Below are 26,826 nucleotides of genomic sequence, written 5' to 3' on the forward strand. Positions count from 1 at the left end.
CTCATTCGTCGTTATAAGGGTTAAAATTAACATTTTGTAAATTTTGTTGCGGCATTTATTCAACCCTCATGCAGGAAAGTTGGGGAGGGCGGATATCCGCAACTTCGCTAATGTTGAAATAATGTACACAGGTAGGTCGCATGTACCGCTGATGCGAAGGTAAAGTTTTTATTTATATTGCACGTATGCGCTAGTTGCGGCTTCTAATGTCCAAGTGTATGGACCCTCCGTAATGAGGGTTGTACAACTTTTACTGTGATTCGCATTACAACACGGCTAGTTATGTCCAGAAAGGAAGTGTTCCTAATCCGCGGTTCCTTTTTCTTAGTTTCCTTTACTGTTTAGACGTTTTTTGACCTTTGATAAACCAATAAAATTTACAATAAATATCGATTAAAAACTTGATGCGGTAACGCCTTATAATAACCAAACCCATCCCAATAAATAAAGATATCCGTCCATCAATTGTTTTCTAAAGCCGCGACAAATCCAATAACCTGGTTTCATAAATAAACATCGTTCCAATACCGCGAGCTATCAAACACGTTTCCAACAAAAAACCTATTTGCTGATTTGCCGGGAGATTTCGCAAACTCATATATCTGTAAAGAGATTGTACGAGATATAAAAGTATACCAAGAATCCTGAACACTCGTTAACTGAGTTGTCCCATGTCTCGTCGTGGACGTGGCCAAACAAAATGTAATTTTCCCCCCGAAGGCCCTCTTACGTGACCCGAGAAAGATATAACGCTTTTATTAAATTATTTCAGCTTTTACAAGTAACTGTTACGGACGTTTCTGGTAAAAATAACGAGTCTCTGACTAAAGAGATTATGTCGTGAAGCCTAACAATTTAGCTAATGTTTGGCCTCACCTGCCGCCCGTAGACAGCGGTCGAGATTTTAAAAGCTCTTTCACCTTGTGTTTGGCGTACCCATTAATTTATTTTAAGGGTACGATGCCGCAAATTTAATAAAGTTAAGCGGTCTGTACGGGGATATTTCTTACTCGGATATATTAACTCGTGATTAATATCATTAATTTAATGGGGTTATACATATACCTATATTATTTCTTTTTATATGAAAATGTTTATAATGTTAGTATTAGTTTTACAATGAAAGGAGCCACATACATAGTAACACCTATTTGGCACAAGGTAAGACCGAAGTCCGGCTAGTGGAACTAAACAATTTCAAACTGTGTAGATAACTTCACGGAAACACGGGAAGTCTCGCCTTATCATTGTTCCGTCGTTATGATATAAATGTCATCCGATTTTATTTATGAACGGAAGAGGGCGCGATGTTAGATTGCGCATCCGATCGTGACGCCCCAATGAAACAGATATTTTGCACAAAACTCTGCTAAATTATCGTTTAGCGGCGATTTGTTTCGCGCCCTGTTTGCTGTACCTCGCCGACTTCGCAAGCACTCGTACAAATAAAAGCCCCTTGTCATACCGCATTGGACTTTTTAATAGAATTAACAACGTTGGATGTTAATTGAGAGGTCGTATGGCAATGCAGTTGAATCGACATTGAATTGAAGTTGAATGTTCTCGTTTGAATCGAAAGTATGAAAAGTCATTGATTCAGTTTGTACCGATAAAATAGGTCAACATGTTCGCTTGTTAAAATAGTAACGTTAATTATAAACCATTAAGCGTGATCGCTATCCACCCACAATTCAAACCGCAAGAGAGCTTTAAACGTACCACCACATTACCAAATCTACGAGCCTAAATTAATTATAAATTTATTCATTATTAAACTAAACGATTTTATTAATTTTATTAGAAAGTAGCTGTTACTTATTACTTTATACTAGGGAGTTATTTTTAAGATAAGTAGACTGCAAGTTACAAAGACATACAACTTAAGTAAGCAAAAGAAAATCGAGTTTTACTTAGAGACTGTTGTTAGCATCTTAGTAAATAACTTAATCGTTTGTACTTAGCGTTAAGTTTCTACTTACTTTGACGATGCAATGACGTAATTTATAATGATGAAGTGTTTGATACTACATAAATAATAAAGCGAAATGAAATAATTTATTTCCAATTTTCAAAATGTTAAACATTATTTAGATTATGTAATATTTTTGTCACTGACAGTTAGGAAAGCAGTTTCTAACAGAAAAAAAAACGGATAAGAAACTATAGTATTGCCCTTTTTTCAGAGTCACTTCAAAGGTAAGACAAATTAGATACAGTGTATAATACAAATAAAATAGTATAATACTAATGTTTAAAGACACATATTGTAAAAATGGTACAGCCATCAAGGAGTACATATATTTTTTAAAGGCATGATTAGACCAACTATGAAAATTAAAAAAAAATATTACGGACAATCATTGGCAAATATTAATAAAACATTTCAAGCTCATTAAATCAAACTTGGCTTATTAAAGACAATCCAAACGTTTTTAATAAGAAACAATACTTGATGAAACCTTAAAATTACAGCGAATAAACCAAACGTAGCTTGATTAAAACAATTCTAAATACTAATGACGTTTTAATAGAAATATAATACACCTTCTTTGTCATGGATTAACTAGGAATTAATTAAACCGTTCCTTTTAATCTGCAACGTAATTTTCATCAACGCAATTTGCCAACAATCCCAGGGAATCTCTAAAAGGCATGAAATCTCTTTAAACGGTCTTGTCCTGGATGGTCGGTGTTCCTCGCAACGCTTCTACAATCAGAGCTTATGCATAAATTTGAATTTTCAATTAAGGATACTTTGAAGAAAATTTTATTAGACATAAAGTGAAACCTTTGGTCTTTTAAGACGAAATACGTATTAAAGCACAAAGGTGGTGCGGAGACGACTTCGTGTTTAAAATATTGACAAGTGATAGATAAGAATGCATCTGTTAAAGTTAGTAGAGAATTTTTAATCCAAAGTAGTGTTACTGTTTATGAGCGGTCGTACCCTCAACTGTTAAACGAGCAATTTAATCCTCTTGTCATTCATTTATATAAAATAAACACACACATTATTTTGTTATCATTTCTCGAAAGACAATGTTTAAATTATCAATTTCAAACCATACAAATTACCTATACACATATTACTTCATATTTTTTTACTCAAAACTCATATTAAAATAATAATACTAATAAATCATTCTTATTTAGTAAAAATATATATGCACTATTAATTAATCACTCTCCAATTTAAAAGTTTTATTAGTACCGACTCCACAGTTTTCCATAGCCACACCAAAGGCTGCACCCCAAAGCGCCTGAAAGGCGTTCGCGAGATATCTTAAATGAGTTTCGTTATCTCCAGCAAAGAAAATGGGATTAATAGTTAACAGGGATGGTTGAGAAGCTAAACATTTGTACAACGCACTAGGCCTACTCTTCGTGATAATTGGTAATCATGGATTTTTACTTATCTTATCACAGGATGGTATACATTTGGCTAGATGAGTAATATTAGTATCTAACTTTTGCTAGTGGAAACTTCCGTATGAAAGTTTCCCGATTTTTTTCGGCATAAAACTTAGTACACACGGTAATATTATGTACCGTCAGCTTCATAAGTAGCTGAACTTATTTAAAAAATCATATCGCCTTTACACTTTTGTTTTTCTTAACCACGTTTTTACTCATCATAAAAATAAAACAAAACGCTTTAGCGATTTAAAGTTTTGAATTCGTTGAGCCACTTATATGACTGACTGTATCGTTAAGAAATATCCAGCGGTTTATGCTTCTATTTTCCATAAACGCCCTAAAAAAAATCACAGTACTTACATTCCTTATAGTTTTTATCAACATCCTGAACTTTCCCAATTTTCTATATAAATAAAAACCCGGCATTATCTTCGAAATACCTGCAACGAGGCATCATGTCCACCGCAATAGTCATGCAAAATTCAGTACTCGATCCCAATGGTCACAGCGGCTGAGTAAACTTCCTTACGTATAGAAGCTTTATGCAAAATGACCTAAGTCTATAAACCGGCCATAAAGGGCTCACATACAAAGAATGCAAAGTGAGCTGCGCCGTAAACTCCGCTAACCTCTCCACACTGTCCTTTACGATAGATTTATATTCATGACACTATCTCCAGCACGTAAAATTTCGGGCAATGTCGATCCAGAAGCAGGCATATGTAATTTTGTTTGAATAAGTAAAGAAGGGTAAGGACAAAGGCTATTTGATCTTTTCTGTCTCCGCTATACTGGGGATAAATAAACTCGCCCGCGGACTGGTTTGTGTGATATATCATAAATGGATTTGAAAGGATAGTGTGTTATAGGATTATTGATTCCCCCTAGACGCTGTACGTAGGCGCATTATCTTAGTCTCGGAGGATAATCTAATACATCGCGCCGGGCAGGTAACTCTCGACAATTTTGCTCATTTAATAAGTAAATGTATGTTTCAAAGCAGGATGTTGGAAATTGAATTATTTATCGGCTTATAATTTCTTGCGATATAAATAAAGCGAGTAGTTTTAGAATGGTAATTCGCCACGATACCCGAACATAAAACGGAGATAAAAATTCATTAAATTGTTCAAATATTTTTCTAGTATCAAACCAAACACTGAAAGAGGAGAGATTAATACAACATAAATATTTAGTACATACGCAAAGGCTTGCAAATGGCAGCATTTATATTAAGCATCCTTCATAAAACGAAATGAATATTTTCAAAAAGCAATTTCGTCCACTTTTACGAGTAGTTAGCGGTGGTATGTTTATTGCGGCAAGCGCATTCGGCCTTCAACTAAACCAACAAACAGTTAATCATTCACCGTCAACGACTACATAACGTTTTATTGCGCAGACGTCTGTGAAAAAAGGAGAACAATACGACGTCGTAAACGTTTACACTGGATTTAATTCGGACAGCATTTCATAAATATTTATACACCGCTACTGCGTAAAATATGTTCAAGAATGTACAAAGCACGGCTTGCGGCGGCTCGTGACAGCCGCTCCGAAACATACGAGGATACGGTATAAAAAAATGCAACTACGAACCACTTAAAATAAAACCTTACGTTAACAAGTGGAAGCCGCAGTTTATCCTTGTTATAACATTTCTCTTGTTCGTACTTTGCGCTAATACCCGACGTTCGCAGACTTAAACGTATACGTATCCGTTTTGTAAGTACGCGACTTCTTTATGAGTAATACGATTGTTTTCTATTCCCTCTTAGGCGCCAAGTCCTTTATACATTTTAATACACAAAAAGATAAGGTTTGCTTAAAAAATAATACAAAATAACATGCAATAGTAATTTAGTGAAAATAATATGGTAGGTTTTTTGGAAGTAACCTGCCTACAGATAAAACTTTACTATTGATTTTGAACAGACAAGGTAAATTGGATACTTAAATGAGTATACTAACATAGCTTATATTTAAAAGGTCTATTAGCGGCTTACCTCGAATTTCGGCGAGAAATTCTAAGTAAAAGTCGTAAAAGTGCCGTACCGAAAGAGTTTGATATCTCTTTCATACTGAAAATAACTTTTGCTTAATTATTTTTTACGTAACGTATTTTGATGAAGAACTACCATGTATCAAAATTATTCAGCATAATATTATAGTGATATGTACTAAGCCTTTATAATACTCGGCACTTTTTGTTTTTGTTGCTTTGAATGACGAAACGAGCTTGCAGATCGCTTGATGGTAAGCGATACGACCGCCCATAAACAGTAAAAACACCATCCAACACCTTGAATTGCAAAACTTTGTTTGGTATTCCACTGCGCTCGCCATCCTGAGACATGAGATGTAAAGTCTTATTATGTCCAGTAGTTACACTGGCTCCACTTAAAAAAAATATTCTAAACAAAATACACAGTCTATCCAAGCCCGATATACTCGTATAGGCATATTGACGTATATTCTATAGACACGACCTTGCATATAAACTATTTGTTCAAAATCTGAAATAAAATGGCAACCAAAACGTCACTGTTATAACCTATTTATTAACTTGAACAACAAATAATTTTATTTATTTGACTCATATTTTTTAATCAAATCCATATCATGAGCGCCATAATTTTTTATATCATGAGCGCCACTCCTTACACAACCACAAGCTGTAAATATTGACCATACTAAAGACAGTTTAAATGGATTTCAGTTCAATTCAGTTGAACACAGTGAATGTTCTTAACGCCGAATCTAGTATGTAGTACATATATAACAGGCACGTAAATTCTTATGGAAAACAAAACACTATCGTCAGACATCGAATACATTACGCGAAGAGCTAAACATTGTCCATTTGTTATCTTTAATTAAATCAAATGATTCGTATAATTAAACAACGTTTAGCGTAAACCCCGTCGACCGCTGCATTAAAATTTTGTTATTTACAACAAAAATGAAAATGAGAACCGACCACAATTTACGCGCTGCAAATGAAATCTTTGCCAAATTGGTTAACCATTAATTTGATAATTATTTTTCCGATCACAGTGCTTTCTAAATAGGCTAATTGGCTGATATTTTTATGTGGTTTGACCGGGAATGGCGGATAGATAATTTATTTAATGATTGCTGTGTTGTTATGAGCAGTAGTTAAAAAATACATATAAATGCTTTGTTACATTTGTATGGACAGCAAAATTGCCTTCTATTTATCTTATCTATACTTCAAAAACATGTTTTCCGGTCATCAAAGCTTAACAATGGCATATCTCAAACTTTACAAAATTAGGTTCATAGGCGGCGCTTGTTCCAATCGGGAAATCAAAAGAGAATAATACATGTTATCTGGTGACCCAATTGTAATAAATAAAACTTTTAATCAACATTTAAAATAGTTAAAAAAAAAACGTATATGAAGGTAAAAAAATATTTCATTATTATAATATATTTTTGAGAAATATCTTGAAATATGTCCTTACTGTTAAAAATAATAGATTTTTCCAGAACAGAAAAAGTTTTGTCGTTCCATGATCCATCTCCGAAAAACTTTTTGGAGCACTTTAAAATCATAAATATTGAAAGAGTTTAAGTTTTTACTTTTTGAAGTATGCCTCCATCAACTTGATTGCCGAGTTCATTGGCCTTGAGTACGAATACTATATACTTCTTGAGTAGAGTGTTTTGTACTAAACTACCTGATTACCCGAATATTAATATTATATACGTATGAAAAAGCGCTTTAAAGACCCAATATTTTTTTAAAGAAGAATTTTTCCATTATTATACGCAAGACCAAAGGATTTTTTTCGAATAAAATAAATATATTATGTATATTTAAAATGTTAATTTATTTTATTGAGTCGATATGTCTCGTGATTAGCGAAAATCATTTTTTTATACCGGCACTTCAAAGTTACCGCTATTGCACGTGATAGTTAGAAGAGTGGGGATCAGTTGTTTCAATCACTCATCGTCGCTAATTTGCACTTTTATATAACGAAGTGAAAAATACAATACAATTTTTTACAGTGGTACTAGAAGTTACAACAAGAAATAGTTATTTCTTGTGCCGTCAACCCTGTCTCGACAATCGAAATTTTAAACACCAAGACAACAATCGATTTAATTCATATAAAATTCAGCGCTTTGTCTCTTTTACTCTTGATTTTTTTAACGCTTATATGAGAAAAAGTGACAAAATTATAAATATAAACACAACATAGATAACACGACCATTCACCAACTTTAAAAGCGTCTCATCTGTCCCTAAATAACTACAACACTTAATTTGCATTCACATTTCAATCACGAAGCTATTTCGAAAATAACAAGCGCTTTAACGAACACCTGGAATTATCAAAGAAACAGCTCTGACTCGCTCGTATCAATACAAACGAATTTTGAACGACAGTTGCGACATTAATTGGCGGAAAAGAACGAATGTGAATTATGTCACGTTTCTCGTATATCGGTATACGTATTGTGTTTTCATAAAGGCTCCATCACATACGTGCGTATAAACGGTAAAGCTCATAATTAGAGTAAAAGCGTCCCACAGATTTGCGACGGTGTGTAGGCATCTCAAAGAACACTTACAATAGGTAATGTACTTAACGCGCGGTAGTGCCTAGTATCGTCATTACTTTGAGGCGTCAAAAAGAACATCGACGTCTGTGGAGTCATTTGTTTTTTTTTGCAGGTAATTTTTTGTTTTACTGTAAACTTAATATTTTTAAACATCCATGGCGTAGTGGCAGTATCTTATACGAGTTGTATATTGATATATTCTGGGTATTTGAACTCGGATCGAGCGTAATTTAATACTCATGGACCATCAATTGGGAATTGATGTCAAAGAAGCGACCGGTTATAAAATAAGCATCTAGTTCCTTTCGGCGATATGTTAAACAAAGTATGCCGTACAGACTCCAAAGCGTAATATGATAAGGTACAACAAGAAGCACAATAAGAAGCTGGAACAATAAGAAGTTACCTAAAAATAGGCTTTAAGTTTTTTTGTAAACAAGAATTAAATAACATGTTTAATAATTGTCTAATTCTACCCGTGCGAATTACGACAAATTTAATATACATACTCCAAAGTAATGAATGATAAATACAAACATATATTTAACTAAACGTGTAAATTAAAATTTCCTCAATAAATAATAACACCAAAAACAATTCAAACAAAAAAATGTAAACGCAAGGAAGTCTCCACATATTAGCTAGCGGCTCACCCCTGTAAGATAAAGTACATTTAGATAAATGGAAGAGCGTAGCAACCTCCAGCCGGTTGGGCACTCCGGGCTAAACGACAGTCTTAATTTTCCCAAAGTAATAATTAAGAGTGAAGGCTGGTGGGGCAACAAACTCCACCCAAGGAAACTGGTGCTAAATTTTTAAACAAGCTTTAAGTACAAAGTCCGATACGTTCAAAGTTAATTACATTAATAAATAAAACGTCTACGGTCGCTTGAAACTTGTTTATAGAAATTCACTATACATTCATGCAAATTCGCGAATCCATTTTAACCCTGTAGTTTTAGTTTGTTGTTCTTAATCTTATTAATAGTTTGAACTACATAATTTTGATGTTATAGTTAAAGCTTAACAAACTAATTACGCGTCATCACTACATGTTTTATTAAAATCTGAATAAATTAATAAAAAAAAACTGAGTAGAGGATGGACCGGGTAAGCAATGTATATATATAGAACGGAATAAACCTTTCGTCAGATTTCATCAAAAATATCTCTTAGACAGTTAATAAATTAATATAAAATTGCCAATATAGTTATAACAGGAAAAAATATATTTCATCTCACGAATTATTAAATACTTGAGTGAAGCAAACAGGTGTTCCAAAATTGGGCCTCATTACGCGCGAAGAATATTTCGTGATAATTAAACAAGAGTTTAGGAGGGTCCTTCAATTTTGGTGATATAAATTGTTCATGAACTACACTGGCCAAGTTGATTACTAATTCATCGTAATCGTCGAAACTTTGCCAAACAACTGTTTCTTATAAAACATTTCCACGTTACCTATTTATCTCTTAAAAAGTTGTGTATTTGGACCCCTTTCAACTACTTTATTAAGGTGGTGATAAAGATATTAATTCCAAAACAATATGACAATACAGCTTAAAATATAAGTAGAAGTGTAATTGTGCGTCTACGCGTTGCCGAGCTTGTGTCGCCTAATCATAATATAATAAGATTGGTTCGATATAGGACACAAATTAAACAGCTAAAAAAGGTAAGGTAAGTATGTACTCCATAACTACGGTTTCATTTTGGATATGCTAGTCAAATATGTTTTAATGTTAAAGAGTTTTATTCTCAAAAAAAGACAAAAAATATGTTTTTATAATGACCTTGAGCACTATTTCTAGACTTAAAATTTATGATTCATTTCGCTCATTCATTTATTATAAAAACAAAGATATTTTCTTAAAACCGTGTGATACAACAATGGCTCATTTGAACTACTCTTATACCGATTCATTTTAAAGTTAATTAAATAAAGTATTTTCTATTACATTTTTTGTAAATCAAATACTAAAGCCAATAATTAGCTATACACGTTTACTTATCTAATACCTACTTAGGCTACCCAACAGACGCACTCAATTAAACCATAGAGCCCTCGAAGTTCGAGTGATTCGAATTATTAATTATATTAGAGCCCGGTATGATTGCCTGAATTGGTCAGTTAATTTCTTTGAATATTTTCTACTCTTGATTCTAATTTAGTTATTGCGACCCGGGTGCACCCTCGTGGCAAAAACTTCGCAACTTGATCATAATCTTGCTTTATGTTTAAATTAACCCGGAGTACACGACGGATTTAATTACAAAGGATTCACATTTAATTTGCCGTTGAAATGTATCAAGGGTTAATAACAAATGGTTTGTGTGCAAATGAAAACATCTTTTAAAAGCATAAGTCGATTGGATAACGCTTGATTAAATTAAATATATTATTTTCCAAGTAAATTAATACGATTTCATATTTGAATAATTCCGAAAATCTTTTTGAATGTATTTTATGTCTCTACAAATTATTTACCTTTATATTGACTACAACCTTTTTGGAAATTGTTTGCTTTATATTATAAAACTAGATGATGCTCACGACTTTGTCCGCGTGAAAAACTTTTTCCACCACGAAAGTCCCTAAAACATACTGTAGCGATATGCCAAATTTCATCCAATTTCTTTCAGCTTTTTCTGCATTTACTTCTAACGAACCTTTAAAAATGCAAACGTCTAAACGTTTACCCAAATTTTTGCATTCATGAAAATAGTAAGCAGTAACATTAATGCATATAAAATGTAAAAAAAATATATGTTTTCACCTTTTATAAATAACACTGCAATTAGTATCACGAATATTAGGATTGACTTGACTAACGAGTTAGGTTCTGCAGTTTTACTTATCATCCGCAGCCACCAATTTCAGAACGCACTTCGAATAATTAACTAATTCTTGTGCCTCTCAGAAGGCGTTACTTTGACAGAAATGCCACCCTTTTAAATCTGTAAACTTTACTTTTGAGATGAATTTAATTTTAAAAGATTCGCTAGCACTCTTTTAAAATAAAAAATTAATGCCATAAATAGTTGTAAAATAGAAAATACACAAAACAAATCCTTATTTTTCGGTCATTTTAAATGCTGTCCACCGGCCATAAACTCCTGCAATTCTGTAATAATTATGTCTAAATCATAGTACATACAGTTACAGGAAAATAATAGAGATCAAGAGAGTAATGAAATAGTCACCCACCACACGAATCTTAGAAGGACGCTGTCAAGTACGTCTATTTTACGCTGATACGTACACATTAAAACTGGTTTTACTGTGTTCTCGTAAGCAATTTGTAGATTGGCGAGTCAGATAGTAAAGAGAGGCCGGCTGTAAATTATCTAGTTGTAATACGTGTTGTTCGCTCTCAGGACATTTGTAAAGGAAACCACTTGTTTACTATTGATGGCCGCCATTCGTTAAGTACTGCACGTAAATAGTTTACGAGGAACAAATCGTTAGATCGATCTCGATATTTATTTGATGTTAATCTGTATTTAAATGTGAATTTAACAGCGCATTACAAGGATGAATATAAGTTTATCAGTTATCATTATAGCAGTAACTAATTGTTTATATGTGAGTATTGTACATACAAGCGCATTGTCGGCGAGTACTGTTGTATCTGTGTTTTGGTGGTAGGACAGGACAATGAGTAAATACTAATCTTTATGTGACATTAACGTCTAAGGCCGCTTCCAACAGGTCGACGTGGAGATCCTTGGGGGAGGCCTATGTTCAGTAGTGGACTTCCAGTGGCTGAGATGATGATGAACATCTAAGGTTCCTAGTTAAGGACAGTTCAATGCCCCGTTTTAAAATTTAAACGTCGGTGTCTGTTAATAACGTTAAAAGCATATTATTTAAAGTTATTCTATAATAATATTTGCCAAGCACGAAATCTCTAATGTACACAGATTAATGAGTCGCATGAAACAATCGAAATGATCACATTGTACGGGCTTAATCAACCGTTGGATGTGACCAAATGAACCATGGCTTGCGTACGCGTGTATTAAATTTCCAGTTTGCTTTGATACTGTCCAAATGAATTATTACACATTTGTGATTAACTTAGTACACCGGAATAAATGATATTAAACGATGTGCTCACGCGGAGTGCTCTAATTGATTATAATCTATAGTAATATAAACGCGAAAGGTTGGATGTTTGTTACTCAATCAATGGATGAAGGATCGGAATGAAATTGGGCACAGAGATAAATTATAGTCTAGAACTGCATATAAGCTACTTTTTATCCCAGCAAGTATATAGCAGGAGTTTTATCCTGAATAACTTTTTCAAGGCTATGAAGCCGCGAACAAAACCCAGTAATATGTCAATCGAGATAGATACGAAATCTCAATGAAAAATTACCAGACTTTCATTTCGTATTTGAAGTAAAGAAATACGAAGTGTACTCCGAAAATTAATTATATCAGAAGCGAGAAATCACCAATGAAGTTATAAAACAAGTTGTAAATTTGTATTCACTGACGTTAAAAATGACGTCAACACTCTAAATTGTAGTCCGTAATATGACAATATATATTTTTTTGTATAATACAGCTAAATAAAGAGATATGCAAATTTAATAATGGTAGCAACAAACAAAACTTTGATTATACAAAACTGCGCAGAGCGATATCTTACTACAATCTCCAAGTCGAATATAAAATTAGTAACTATTTTAAAGAACAACTATTATAATGTCCTTTAAATCGTCAAACGTCAATGTTGTTTGTTGACTGAAATAGGCATGTTTTAAGTATAAGCTCAAATTATGGAATCTCACGAATATAAAAGGAAACATTTTTGAAAATGTTAAGATATTTGTTGGATATAAACGCAGAAACAACTGAACGAATTTGGATGTAATTTTGTCCCCGACTAGACCATGTTTTAGATTAATACAGAGGCTACTTTTGATCCTGGTAGTTCTTTCCCATTGGAAATAACGGAATGTTTAAAATAGATAGCCCAGTTTTCTTACCGGTTGTGCTATGAACAGTGTTTTGTAGCGAGCAATACCTAGTTGTGTATATAATACAACATTTAGGGAATAATAATAAATACGTAGATGTATCCAATGCAGTTCGCAAAATATAATCGATGAAACAATCACAAAAGAAATTGATAAGTGCAAGAAACCTCTACGGAAATAGGGATCTAAACTCAACACAACAATAGCCTACGCAGTACCGTAAGAAATACATTCTACTTGATTGAACAGGACTTTGATCCAAAAAACACGGCCAAATCAGGAAGTGTTCAACGAAGCAAGACAAGTCAAATAGGCGTTGCGTGTATCGAAAGACTCTCAATAAGGGACGGGTAATAACTATTCGATAGGAGTGTATTAATCTCGTACTAATGTGGTGTTCTGTGCCCTCCGGCCGAACTGAACTAAACTCAGTTATATTGATGACCTCGCTTTGTCTACGTCGGTTGGCCATTCCGTCTGTGTAACTTTAACGTGTTGTTGCGAATGGATGCGACCTTTCTAATGGTCGCCGGTCTTGGTTTAATTCTATGGAGATTCTACTGTAATTTGGATACGAAACATAAATCACGCGCAGTTTGTTTGCACTGTTAGTGCCCGCGTAATGTTCTCTAGCTAGTGTACATATCAGCAACTGCAGCTTTCCTTAATTGCTTTTTTCTGGTTATGATGAATAGTAGAATCTATAAACGTGGCAAGTCATCTTCTTGTTTTATATTATTGCTTCCATCTTGTATTGCTGTTGAATGAATATATTTTATATCCGCCCGAAGTAACCACCATAATATATAAGATGTTAGAATCTGCTATAGTGGCCTACGTAAGTGTGTCACGTTCCGAAATCAGCCTGTGTACCTATATACGGTTTCAACAGGCCGGCATAATTGCCTCGACTGTTGAGCGGTAATCATCTCTCGTTAATCGACATTTTATTGGACCCTACTGCAGTGCAAGGGGGTCACTATGCCGTTCTTGTATGAAAAAAAAAAGAAAGATAATAGCAGATACAACGCAATGAATAATAACTCCTAGAAATCAAAAAAAGAAAGATAATAGCAGATACAACACAATGAATAATAACTCCTAGAAATCAAAAAAGAAAGATAATAGCAGATACAACACAATGAATAATAACTCCTAGAAATCAAAAAAAGAAAGATAATAGCAGATACAACACAATGAATAATAACTCCTAGAAATCAAAAAAAGAAAGATAATAGCAGATACAACACAATGAATAATAACTCCTAGAAATCAAAAAATCTAGTCTATCTACGAACGATATCAAGTCAGTTAAACCAATCTGGTCAATGGGACTCATACTCAGAACAATGACATCATAACAAAGTTTTGAAAGTGACAGCCACGTTTGAAAGGTGCTATATCAGTATAGACGTAGGCTGTCGGCCAAATATACCATGGTTATTTCAGTTCGGAGCAAATGAAGATTAATCTGATTTTACCCTTTATATATCAGATCTGCACAAAATAATGTTATTTCTTTATCATATCTTATCTTGCTAATATTATATTATTATGCTGCGTTCATTTAATATACTTAAACTTAATATAAAATTATAAAGGCGAATGCTTGTGCAAATGTTTTAATGTTTATATGTTTATATGTTTGAAAAAGTATTTTGATAAAATTTTATATAACGACACACCATATTTTGGATTAACACATTTTTGTTTTGGTAATTTTCTCCTGTAGGTAATATTTATGATTTTAAATTTATGTTCTAAATAGATGCTGCTGATATCTTACGTATGGGCCTATGGATTTATACAGTGATTTAGACCTTCGCAAAAAAAGATTCTCACACGGGCACAGTCGCGAGCAATGCGTAGTGCTAAATAAATCAATCCACAATCCATTGGCTCAATTTTAATAAAGTTGTTTGCACACTTGACAATGAATTGCTAAGGCACGTGAAATTCAAATTAAGATCTCCGTGTCGGTTGGTATATCAACCCTCATCAAATTCACGTGTGCGTGACTAACTCTTTGCCCCAGTCTGGGCATGTAGCTAAAGCATTCATAAAATTATTTTAGTTAATTGCAGATTTTTTAATAGCTGTTTGTATGTCATCCACATTAACTTCGGAATTAATCCAATTAAGCCTCAACACGTTAGATTATTATATAACACGTACACGCCTTGTTATTCCAGAAGGGGTAGGCAGAGGTGCAATTGGTGCACCCTCTTTCACCAATTTAATTTTGGGGCTACCATGGAACTTCTATTCTGAGGTGTCGATTAAAATGCCAAGGAAACCGACTTGAAATGATAGAAGACCGCCCCAGAGTTCCGTGAAGGGAAAGTACAGTTTTACTAAAATGCATACATTCGGTTCAGACATGTCTGCACCCGACTGGATGTCCCCCAAACGCACTTTATAAACAGAATACAGTGGTGAAAATAATTCCCTTTACAAATACATTTGTTTAATTAATTAAAAATTACAATTTGAAAACCAAATGCCTAATAAGAATTTGCAAATTGGATAGTCCGAAAGTAAAACAAATCAGAGTTCTAACCGCAGAATAAAATAAAACCGGCATGTGTCCTGGCTACATACGAATCGTTCCACTTCGCTTGGTTTAACCCCAAAGCGGCATACGTTTTCATTTTCTAGTCCACAAACGTTGTATTAAATCCGCAACCCTCGGGCTCCGTGTGACAAGGGCGGAGAAACACTTTGTGGGCCATAGAAAGACAAAAGGCCCTCATTCGTTCCCGCACTTGATCCTATTTATCATGCGCGGGCACTTATTAAAGCGACCAACACGCGTGTTGTTACTTTACAGCGAAACTTTAAAGTGGATATGGAAAACTTAGAGTCGAATAGTTTGCGGAACGCGGACCACTCGATACTTGCACGTAATTTATGAATTGCCTCCGTCGTGAAAAATCTTTCAAGAAATAAATTGCTATTGCGCACACTCACTTAATTTGTTTGCTAGTGGTACCCTCAATTTTGTACCGAGTTTGCAAATAAGCATACATGTTTGTGTAACATAATTTGAGAAACGAGTAAATATTTACACCGATATTTAATGTCTGTAATACTAACGAGTAATGCACCAAATATTATTTTTAATATAGTGCAGATTAAGCAAACAAAAGCAAGCTCGACTCGACGCCCTCCAACGTCCGACAGATTGCTTTTGCTATTCATATGTAGATTGCAACAAAAAATCCAATAAACAAGACACAGGGTACCCCGCGTTCCCCTCCCATCATTATTGAAAAGAATGTTAACAGTGCACCCGGCTTATCCTGGGGTCGTTTTACCAAAAGAGTTAGACTAACGAATGGCCACCCTACTGGGCACGAGTGAGTCTCTCGTTACGCTTGACACTTCAATTCGGCTTAAATTCAGTTACGAATTTAAATTCTCCGAGAGCGTCTGTGCGGATCTTGGCCGGGCTGATTTGAAAAGAACTGATTTCAATAAACTAACATTCAAAGGGATACACGATCTTACCATTTATACGGTTCTGTGTTTTTACTTATCAGGTTTTGCGGTGATGTCGAGTTTAATACAACAGTATGCCATAGTTATTATAGTATTAGTAATTAGTTCACAAACGAATTATTTGCACATTGGACAACATGGACAATAATTTTTCATAATTCAGGCAATGTCCCAATTATCATCGTGCTAATTCCATCCATGTTAGCTTGATGTATTTAAAAAATTAGCTAGTTATTTAGATAATTTTATTTTCTGTTTTTAAAATATTTCGAATCTTCAACATTGCTACAAGCTTAAGAAAGTCACGACGTAATTTATCTGTTAAAAATTAAAAAACAAAATCCCCAAATTTAGTACTATTTTAAACATAGCCCTAAATAAACGCGCTGATTCTTCTTTTTATAGTTAATAAAACCTCTTTTATAGATTCCTGCAACTCCCTTAATAAATATCGTATCTAGAATCAGATCTACAGACAACTTCTCGTCCAATCTATCTTTGGGAACCCCTGTTCCAGCGCAGAAATAGTTTCGCGACTACCCGTCCCGTTCAGGTATTGATGACAAATCTAACGGGTATTCCAAGTATTCGCATATTAGCCCATACCCGGCTACCATTTTTCCACTTCCATGCCGCTTAGCACAACTTCAGAGAGGTGGATTCATATTGCCGCAGCGGATGCGTTTGTTTTGTTCAAATTTATTTTATCAAGTAAACGTTCGCTTTCTGCCCAGTGGGCCGGAGCTAATATCCAGTAATGCGGGTAGAGTACGCCCTCGCTGTGCACCTAGAGGTACCGCAATGACGACTAATGAGTGGAGTTATTCGTTTAATTATTTTCGTACTGGCAAGGTTTAGTGAACATTTTAATTATGTGCACTGGCTTGTACTCTCAATTTAGGGCTACATATTCATACGTAAACTTGGATTCGTTTTCCGAAATCCCGAATTTCAAAATTGTTTCCATTCTTGGTTGAATTCCAACAGACAACCGATCCGAAACAAAAACGCTTCCAGCAAACAATGATATGACACTTACCGTCGGGTCTGGCGGCCTCGTCGTAGCTCCATTTAAACTGAGCTAAATTAACCAACGGAATTTAAGCCTCGAAATTTTACGGAATCTTTTGTTCTGCTACGAGAACTACTGTTACTATTTCATTTTTAAACAATATACGAATAGCTCGCTTTTGTTTTTAAGTTATAATTTTCAATTTAACCTGGTAGTTTTTGTTTACCGTAGTCGAAACATGAACGACACTCTTAGTAATCAAAATAAATTTAATAAAACTACGAGTATATAATTAAACACTTTGATTTTTTTTAATCTGCATTTAAAATAAGAACGCTCATCAATATAAAACGGCCATTAATAACAAAAATAATACACAATAAACAAATTGCAGAATCACGCGTCGCATAACATTTCACTGAGAGTGCGCCTGATGATTAATCGTGTTTTCATTAGCGTCGCATCCAAAATGACATAGTTATGAATCGCCAGTTCAATCAACTCGGTTTCAATAACAATTTTCATTCTCGACACAGTAATTAAGTGCGTGTCATAAATATTCCCATAATATCGTACGCGTGTTACCGGTTATGAATCCTATTGGCATAGCATTAGGTTCAAACTCGTCTTCAATTTAAACGGTAATGGCAGACTTAAAACGACATCCTTAGTAACAAGTGTAAAATATTTTCCCCAATCGTTGTACCTGGCGCCCCCTAGGGATATTTCAAGGGTGAATAAGCTCGCATAATGGCAAAGGGTACAATATTTTAAATTTCAATCGCTGCGAGCGGTCTGCCTCACTCCGGGGTTCCGAGAACAAAGATTTCACTCGCCGACTTTTACTAAGTGTTATAATAACTTATTATATCGGAAAATGATTTCAAATAAAATCGAACGGAAAGAAAATTTACACTTTAAATATTGAAGTGTTTTATTTTATTGATTTTAGGGGAATGGCGTTACCTGTACAAGGAGTTAGGATACGACGATTTAAGGCGTGTAATACATTATTTGTTTATTCATTTGGGAAAGCCATTGGTTGCAGTTTATTGACAATTAAATATAGGATACATACATATCCTTTTTTATTTTAATTTTATTTATTTTACTAGCCAACAATTGACACGAATACAATTTTAAAACGACAACAATCGATATAACTTATAAGTGCACAATTGCTTAGGTATACACTAGTTTTTTTTCAGGCTAATTCCTTAAAATTAAATTTAATTAGATAATTTAAATAAGTCATGGTATTTATTGTTTCCATTTTAAAATTTGTATTCCTAACTCAACAAAATTTCTCTGTATACAATTATTTATAGCAAGTTATAATCATTTGATCATACAAAAACATTTTATAAAAAAAAATGTTATACAATTTGATTTTATTTATATATCAGTAATGAACGAAATCGTATGTACAATTTACGTTCAATGTATTTACGACCTTCGCGACATCGCGGGGGAGTCATAAATACGGAACATCGATTATACTTATAATCCATAAAGAGGACCTATATTAAGTACGGTTGTAATAAAAGAACAAAAACAGTATTCTGCCGTCATCATTGAAAAAACGTATCTATTTATTTCTGAAATTCAGTTAAAAATATATTCGTAATAATAAATAAAAGACGAAGCAATGTGCTTTTATTGGCTTCTTACAAAAACTTTTGTGTAGAAATGCCCTTTTCCTTATGACGGCAATATTAGTATACTAACAATATTTTTTATCTATAGATTATATTCATTTCAAAATATTGACTGCAAAGAAAAATAACATTTATTAATATTAAAAAACAATACAATAACAATATTTAAATGTCATTAATTTAAGCCTAGTAATAATAAAAAAATGAACACAGAAAATAAAAATGGTCTTCATTTATTTCTTCTCGTTTACCAAACGATTTTACCTCCAAGACCAATTAATATTCAGACCACCCCAACCATTCGTATCTAAATAAATATTAACATTGACAAACGTGCAATGATCAATCGAAACAATTCCCCTCCGAATATTTTTCCGAGATTAATTTAGCGAAACGTTATCAGCGCCTTGCGATTTCAAATTTTTTACACTAGACTTCACCTTTTCATTCAAATTGAGAAAATTTTATGAGCTGAGCAGATAAAGCACCTATAATCATTATTATAACTCATAAATTTGATTGAAATTCGGTCACATTACGAAAAGCGCTTATCTCGACGCTGCAGTCGCCTTGAAAAATACCTCCCTAGATTTGAAACGTCGACACGCCGCTTCCGATCGATTTGCGTTTAGTGCCACAATAAAGGTGTTTAATGTCGACATTAACATAGTAAATTTGCCAAAAATATTCATGGTGCGTTAATTTGGCTAATTCAGTGGTTTTGGGAGGGTATTAATAGGGTGCAGTAAATTTGGTCTATTTTGTATGGATATCTGTTCTAGTCTAGATCGTGTCAATTTTAAAATTGACTTCATAATACACATGTGTTACTTCCAGCTTCGCCTGTGAGAAAAGCCTTTCCCGCTACAAAACTTTTTAAAACATTATAACGATTAAAAGCGTTACCATCAATATAAAAACTTCCATTATTTTCTATAAAATAAAAGCAGTAGCCTTTCCATATATATTATAATTCTCTTTGGCAGTAGCCTATCCGTGTGTCAAATTTCTTCGAATCCCGTTCAATTATTTCTACGTTTACTTTTGACAAACATCCAAACGTCCGAACAATCAAATTATTTCACAAACTTTCGTTAAAATATTAGTAAGGTAAAATTGTGGTAATGCATGGAGAAAAATATATTTTATTTTTATTATATTATTATGTCCAATAAAAATACATTTACTTTTTTACGGAACTCTAACAATAGAATACATTGACGTACGATGATGGAATAGGAATTAAATCAAACGTAAATTAACCAAAGAAGGCTCACATGTATTTAAAATCATATTCAAATTGCAATAAAACATTAAATCCAATGTCTTACTAAACCATTCACTTTCACATTTCCAATGCAAAATCATATAATTATTTACATACAGACGGGCACATTTCTTGCTATATTTGTATAATAAGCTGAACTTGCCGGGGCGGTCGTAGCTGCCTAATTATCAAAGCTGTCGGTAAAGTAACTTATGGAGGGTGAATTTTTAATCTCTTTCATTTCAGTCGCATGTTGGATTTCATCAAAAGGTATTTTAATGCAAATGCTATATTGATTTTTGGCTTAAATTTATGCGGAAACGTAGTTATACAATATACATACATGTTTTATATGGTTTGTCTTAAGCGTAACGTTAGTGAAATTCTAATAGTTTGGATATCAAAATAACCTTGATTGACGAGTAAAGAACGCTCGTTTTAACCTCGTCTAAAAAAAGTGGTGTACATGAGTTTAAACTTAACTGACCTCTATATATTCAATATAAATTATTTATTTGTATCTTATATATAATACAAATAAATAGGCTTGTCAATGAAACGCTTGACGATAAACATACTCCTTCCTCCACTTACTCCGATCCAAGATTGGAGTGCAATGCATTCCTACAATGTTGAATCCGCGGTACACACTTTTAAGAGCATGTTGATAAAATACTTTAACATGGATTTAAAGCTGGTGGTCTATCTGACGTCGTGTCTCTTGCCGATCATAAGTGACCGAGGTAAGAGGTAAGAGGGCAGGGTACCAAATCGAGGACTAATTATTTTAGATAAACCCTCATAAAACTTTGCCCGAGCTGATGTTCGAACCACTAAGGCAGGCAACGTCTCGTAGGTATATATGTAGGTTGGGATTATTTTAATTAGCCTTTCTTGTATTAACTATCAATTTCGCAATCAGTAAAAAAAGCGAACCACTGCGATTTGGACGCGAACTTGGATTTACGTACCAACCAACTTTTTGGTTATTAAAGTATTTTTTACGGTTTTTTTTTTTTGCTTTAGATGTTCTGTATTGCATAGACTTTACACCTTGCTCATATACCAAAGACAACGATAATATACCTAAGCATAAAAAATATACATTACCTAACTCAGGTCAAATCTCGTCTAATATATATCATCAAGAAGGTACACCATAAAATGAAATATAAATTCACAGACAACACGAAAGACAATTTGATTCCTTCATAAACGAAGGAACGAGGATAGAAAACGGCGTATTATTAGGCGCGTACTATAAACAAATATCTGAAAACGTATAAACAAAATAAATCGCATTTAATGAAACAAAGCATTCGTGAATCTCTCGGGAAGATCTCGTTAGAGTCTTAATGAATCTATTGAGGGTTCGTGGAGCGAAGCCGGACGTGAAAGAATACCCGGGGAGGGAGCAAGGTTAAAGTTGCGCTAATAATTTGCGTTAGACCCAGCACAGCCTTTGCAGTTAACGGAGAACAGTGTGACTTAGCGAAAGATAGATATTGGAAAACTGCTCTAAACTACTCTAAAAGTTTTGTTTGAGTTTTTGCATTAAATTAAAAATATAGTGTTTTAAATTGAAAATCCTTTAAACTTAAATAATGACGCCTACATTCAATTTCAGATAAGGTGCTACATAACTTTTATTCACTTAAATATTTTGGTTAATTTTGAAAATCGCACATCTATATTTCAATACAGGCACACACCACTATAATAAAAATGGCGGAAATGTACATCACTGTTCATCACCATTTGATTTAATTTATTTCTTCCCTATTCGTGAACTGCTGATGGAAAACCGCTTTATTAGTTTATATTCTAACACGAACAATTAGTAATTACTCGTTTATTAAACATAAATTCGACGTCATATCTGGCAGCGCTAAATAATATTTAATGAATTTAAAAACATTTACAGTTTAAGGAAATACTTATTTTTGCGTGGACTGTAAATAATATTGATTTTCATTCTCAGTCCGATAATCCAACCTGTAGCCTGTCGTTTCTCAAATGGTTCAGCCTCCACTGCGCCATTGTGAGTATCGTTAACTACCGTCTCCAAATCATTGAACCGTACAGGTCTAATGCCGTCTGCTATTGCAAGAACTTAAGTTCGCAAATTGTATGCAGCAGTCTAAATATTAACAGTTGAATGCCATCATTGTTTTCAAATCATATTAGAAATTGCTTGACTGAGTAAAGTCGAAGGTAATTTGATTTATTAATGTTTATTTTGAGATATAGACTATACTAAAATATATATTATATGCATATTTTAATAATATGAGAAAGTTGTTCACCTGATGGGCGATACGGTCGCCTATAAATAATAGCTAGAAAAATTGGTACCTTGATTTATTGTGTTTTGTATGGCATTGCAATGCGCTCGTCATCATGAGAGATTGGATGTTAAGCCTCATAATTTCCAATTATAGTACATAATATTAGTAAATATATATCTCAAAAGTTTTGAGTATATTTAACTTTGTGTAATTCATTTTTATTTGACGTAATAATATATATAGAATATCAGCCTGGACTGTGGACTTGGTGTCCGTTGTTACGATAGGCGATATAGGTGATGCGTACTCGTATGTGGTGGTATGGCTTGTAAAGTGCGACTTACAAATAATCACATCACAAAAAATATTATTTTGAACCTTAGTTATTATATTTTAGCACCATCTGAGAATGAGCCGTAAATACTATTAATGACGTCAAATCTCTGTATACATGCGTGAAGCAATAATAATAATAATATCAGCCTTGTATTATATACTGTCCCACTGTTGGGCACGGACCTCCTCTACTACTGAGAGAGAAGCAATAATCAGGTAAAAAAAAAATCAAATCGAGTTAGCCAAAAATCAACGTTAACTAAGATAATCAAAACCTAATTAAGAAAGCAGTTATATGTGTCATGTCCGATAGATATTAATTATAGTTTACAATTAAACACCTATAACCGATATAGATATGTGTATGAACTAACATTACTGCAAGACAATGCAACAATGTCCAATGTATATAACTTCATATCGATTATTACTAACCCGAACCTTCCATTAGGCAAAGACGATGCCACCAAAATATGCGATTATAGATATTACCTCATTCAACTTATGGTGCAAAGTGCTAACAATTAGTAGGTAATCTGCTAATCATGCGAACTATGCTCATATTAGTCTCTATAGTTAGGATATAAACGTTTTTGTTTTATATCTTCGACTAGTTTTTGCTCGTGGCATCACCCGCGTCAAAAAGATTTTCCGGGACAAATTTCCTGCTTTATATTTTCCCGGGATAAAAATATAGCTTTATACAGTACGCAGGAATAATGTAGGTTTTTAAAATTGGTTTAGTAATTCCTTTAGCGCACTCAAACAAACAAACATACTCTTTAACTTTATATATTACTGTAGACTATTATGAAACTGGTAGTTACACAACTACATTAGAGGTGTAACAATTGATAGGTACCTTATATTAAGGCCACACTGAGGACGAGTAAATACCTAAGAAGTAGTTTCACCTATTATCTACGAAGGCAGAGATGCAACTAGGGCATCCACTTTTCGCCTCATGTGTTCCGTACCATAATGTAACAAGGGGCGAGTCTATCACCATATCGGGCACAAATACCAGACTCCGGGCTGATACTAAGCATAGAAACCAAATATCACTTTAACCGACCCGGGATCCAAATCCAGGACGTGGGAGTGGTGATCGTTCCACTGCGCAGTAATTTTACGTCACATTTATTACGATATTGAGACTGGCTATCGCACAGCATCAAGGTGAATATTTTACTATTGGATACGAACTAAAATCCTATTCAATATACGTGTCTAAATTGGGCGTAATAAATTACCTTTTTCATGATTATGGCTCACTCTTTCCTGCTTTGAATGTTTTTCCCATGTTTTTTTTTGTTTTCCATTAACGTTTACGATTGTAAAAAAGCGTTTGTGCATCAGCCTCAGCGTAAAAGCATCGAATGTTAGACTGATCGAGTCAGTTGATCAGGACTATCTGGTTGGCAATTTATTTGTAGAAGTATTTCCATAAAATAAGTTGTGGACCTAACCACTGCTGTTCCTAATAATAATATAACACTGATAATTCCGGCCAGGGCTGATGTAGCAATAAACGCTACACGGACCGAAGTCCGGAAGGAATGAGCCCTTAGAAGAATTTAAGCATAGAAAGAAAGAAAGATTTATTGCTGGCACAATTTTGAATCGACACATTTCATAAATAAAATTAAACAAAGAAAATGATTATATTATAAATAAATAAAGAAATAAAAATTACATAAAGTCCAGCAAAGGTATTTCTCATTCAGCTGGATGCTACAGTACGACCTAAGTAGTACTGCAACGCTGATTTTCAATGAAAGGCCCAGATGACGTGCAGACTCTTAGTCGGTTCTTATTATAAAAACTATTGTTTTAAAATACTAACTTAGAAAAAAAAAGTTGCAATTAAACCATTAACAATTCCAATAACGCAAATTCCAACAATAGGAATGATTAACCAACCTTCTTATACGTAAAAAAGATCCACACTACAGTAAAAATCAAGCGGAGAATATTTCCAGCCGTAAAGCTGAAAGTTCATCGCATATTTCATTACGGGCTACAATATTTTCTTATGAACACTCCATGGTATAATCTTATTAGAGCGCGAATTATATTTAGGTTGAGAGCTCGGTGTCGCGCGGTGTCGGTGCTTCGCTAAACTAATTGCATTTAGAGCGATAGAGCGCTCTCAGAGACGGAGCAAGCGACGCTAATGGACGGCATTAATTAATACTGGCGTATCGTCAAATTTCAACTTAAATGAAATATCTATTGCGCGCTATTGAGGTTAACTTCTGCGACACATCTTAAATATTATAAAAAAGAGTGATTCCATCATTTTTTATTATTCGATATTTTTGGGTACATTTTTGGATTAATACGATGTTAAAAATCATTTTGAAATAGCCATATAAAAATACTTAGAAAAATATGTCAGAATCCAATTAATTAGAATATTTACTAAGAAAGTTAGTAAACTACAACTAAGTAACTTACAACCAAGTTTCTGAAACATCGAAAAGACTTACAATTATATTTAAACTAAAGCTTGCATAATTTTCTGAAACTACTTACAACTTTCTTAAAACATTAAGTATTACAAATTTGTCGTTCAAAACGAATATTAAGAGTTAAAATGTATTGTTACAATGGAATATGATTATGGCGGTAGCAGATGGTCCATAAAAGTAGAATTGCTGAAAGTTGTCTGATAGAAACGAGACAAAAAGTGCCCCGGCCGTGCCAGGCAAGCACAATGGCGAGGAAGGAGCCGAATTTAACTGAACTTGGAAACAATGGTAATAATTTTAATCATAATAAATATTTTTATATTAATCACATCACATCACATCATGCAGATATATTTTGAATTAACTGTAACCACTCCTCAATTAGTAGTGAATTAAATCTTACAGATAATAATAATATTTTTATGTTCATTGGGACCTGTTTTGCAGTTTAAAGTAAATTTTATTTATCAGTATTAAACAGCTATTGTAGGTAGTGCTCATTTTATTACTATTTATTTGAGAGCATAGACTGCAGTGTGACTTTTATATTTCGTAGACTTAAAATTTGTGACACGGGCCCTTAAAGTACTAAAGAAACATCATTATATTTAGAGAAGTGTAAAATATCGTTTATTCGGATAGATTGGTGCGATTCGCTAAGAAGCAAAAGTTTAACGTGCCGAGGAACGGGTCCTCAGCGCGGGTCTAAAAACGTTTCACTCGCCAAAGCCAACATCTGTCGTCCACAACTCTGCTGCCACTTTGGTAATTGTTCCCCGTAATTATTTCAAACATTTAATTGCGTGTTCAGGGCGGCTTTCGTCCAAATTACAACTTGAAACTTTATATTGTAATGTTTTACTTGTTTTAGTTGCTTCATAAGAATTTAGCGTTATCCTCAGTTCAAAACAATTAAGGAAGTCAAACTAAGTATTAACGGGGATTTTGCAACTTGTGTTTATTTTTTCCTTGTCGGTACGGAGTTCAGTAAGAAACTATTACCGGATAAAACTCAACTATAAACGGATTTATTTGTACCCTAATATCGTTCTTAACAAATAACAAACATGATTTAAAAGTTTAATGATCCTAATTCTTATTTATCTTCAGATATGCTAAATCCAGTTACTACATTGCTCATATTTCCAACAATAAAAGCTGAAATCACCGTCTTAACGACGCATCACAGGACTATTTGCCAAAATATCTGTAAAAGACTCGCGCACAAAGATGTCTTTGCTTCAAACGGACGCCAAGAGGATCTGCACTTAGGAAAAATATTTG

General features: G+C 33.8%; 1 long non-coding RNA gene across 1 annotated transcript in view; it reads right to left on the reverse strand.

Annotated features, from left to right (window-relative positions):
• Window positions 1–26,826, reverse strand: part of LOC119189015 — a 74,491-nt gene that overhangs the window by 38,949 nt on the left and 8,716 nt on the right. The window lies entirely within an intron of this gene.

This window comes from Manduca sexta, chromosome 11 (assembly GCF_014839805.1).
Source record: "Manduca sexta isolate Smith_Timp_Sample1 chromosome 11, JHU_Msex_v1.0, whole genome shotgun sequence".
Taxonomy (NCBI): Eukaryota; Metazoa; Arthropoda; class Insecta; order Lepidoptera; family Sphingidae; genus Manduca; species Manduca sexta.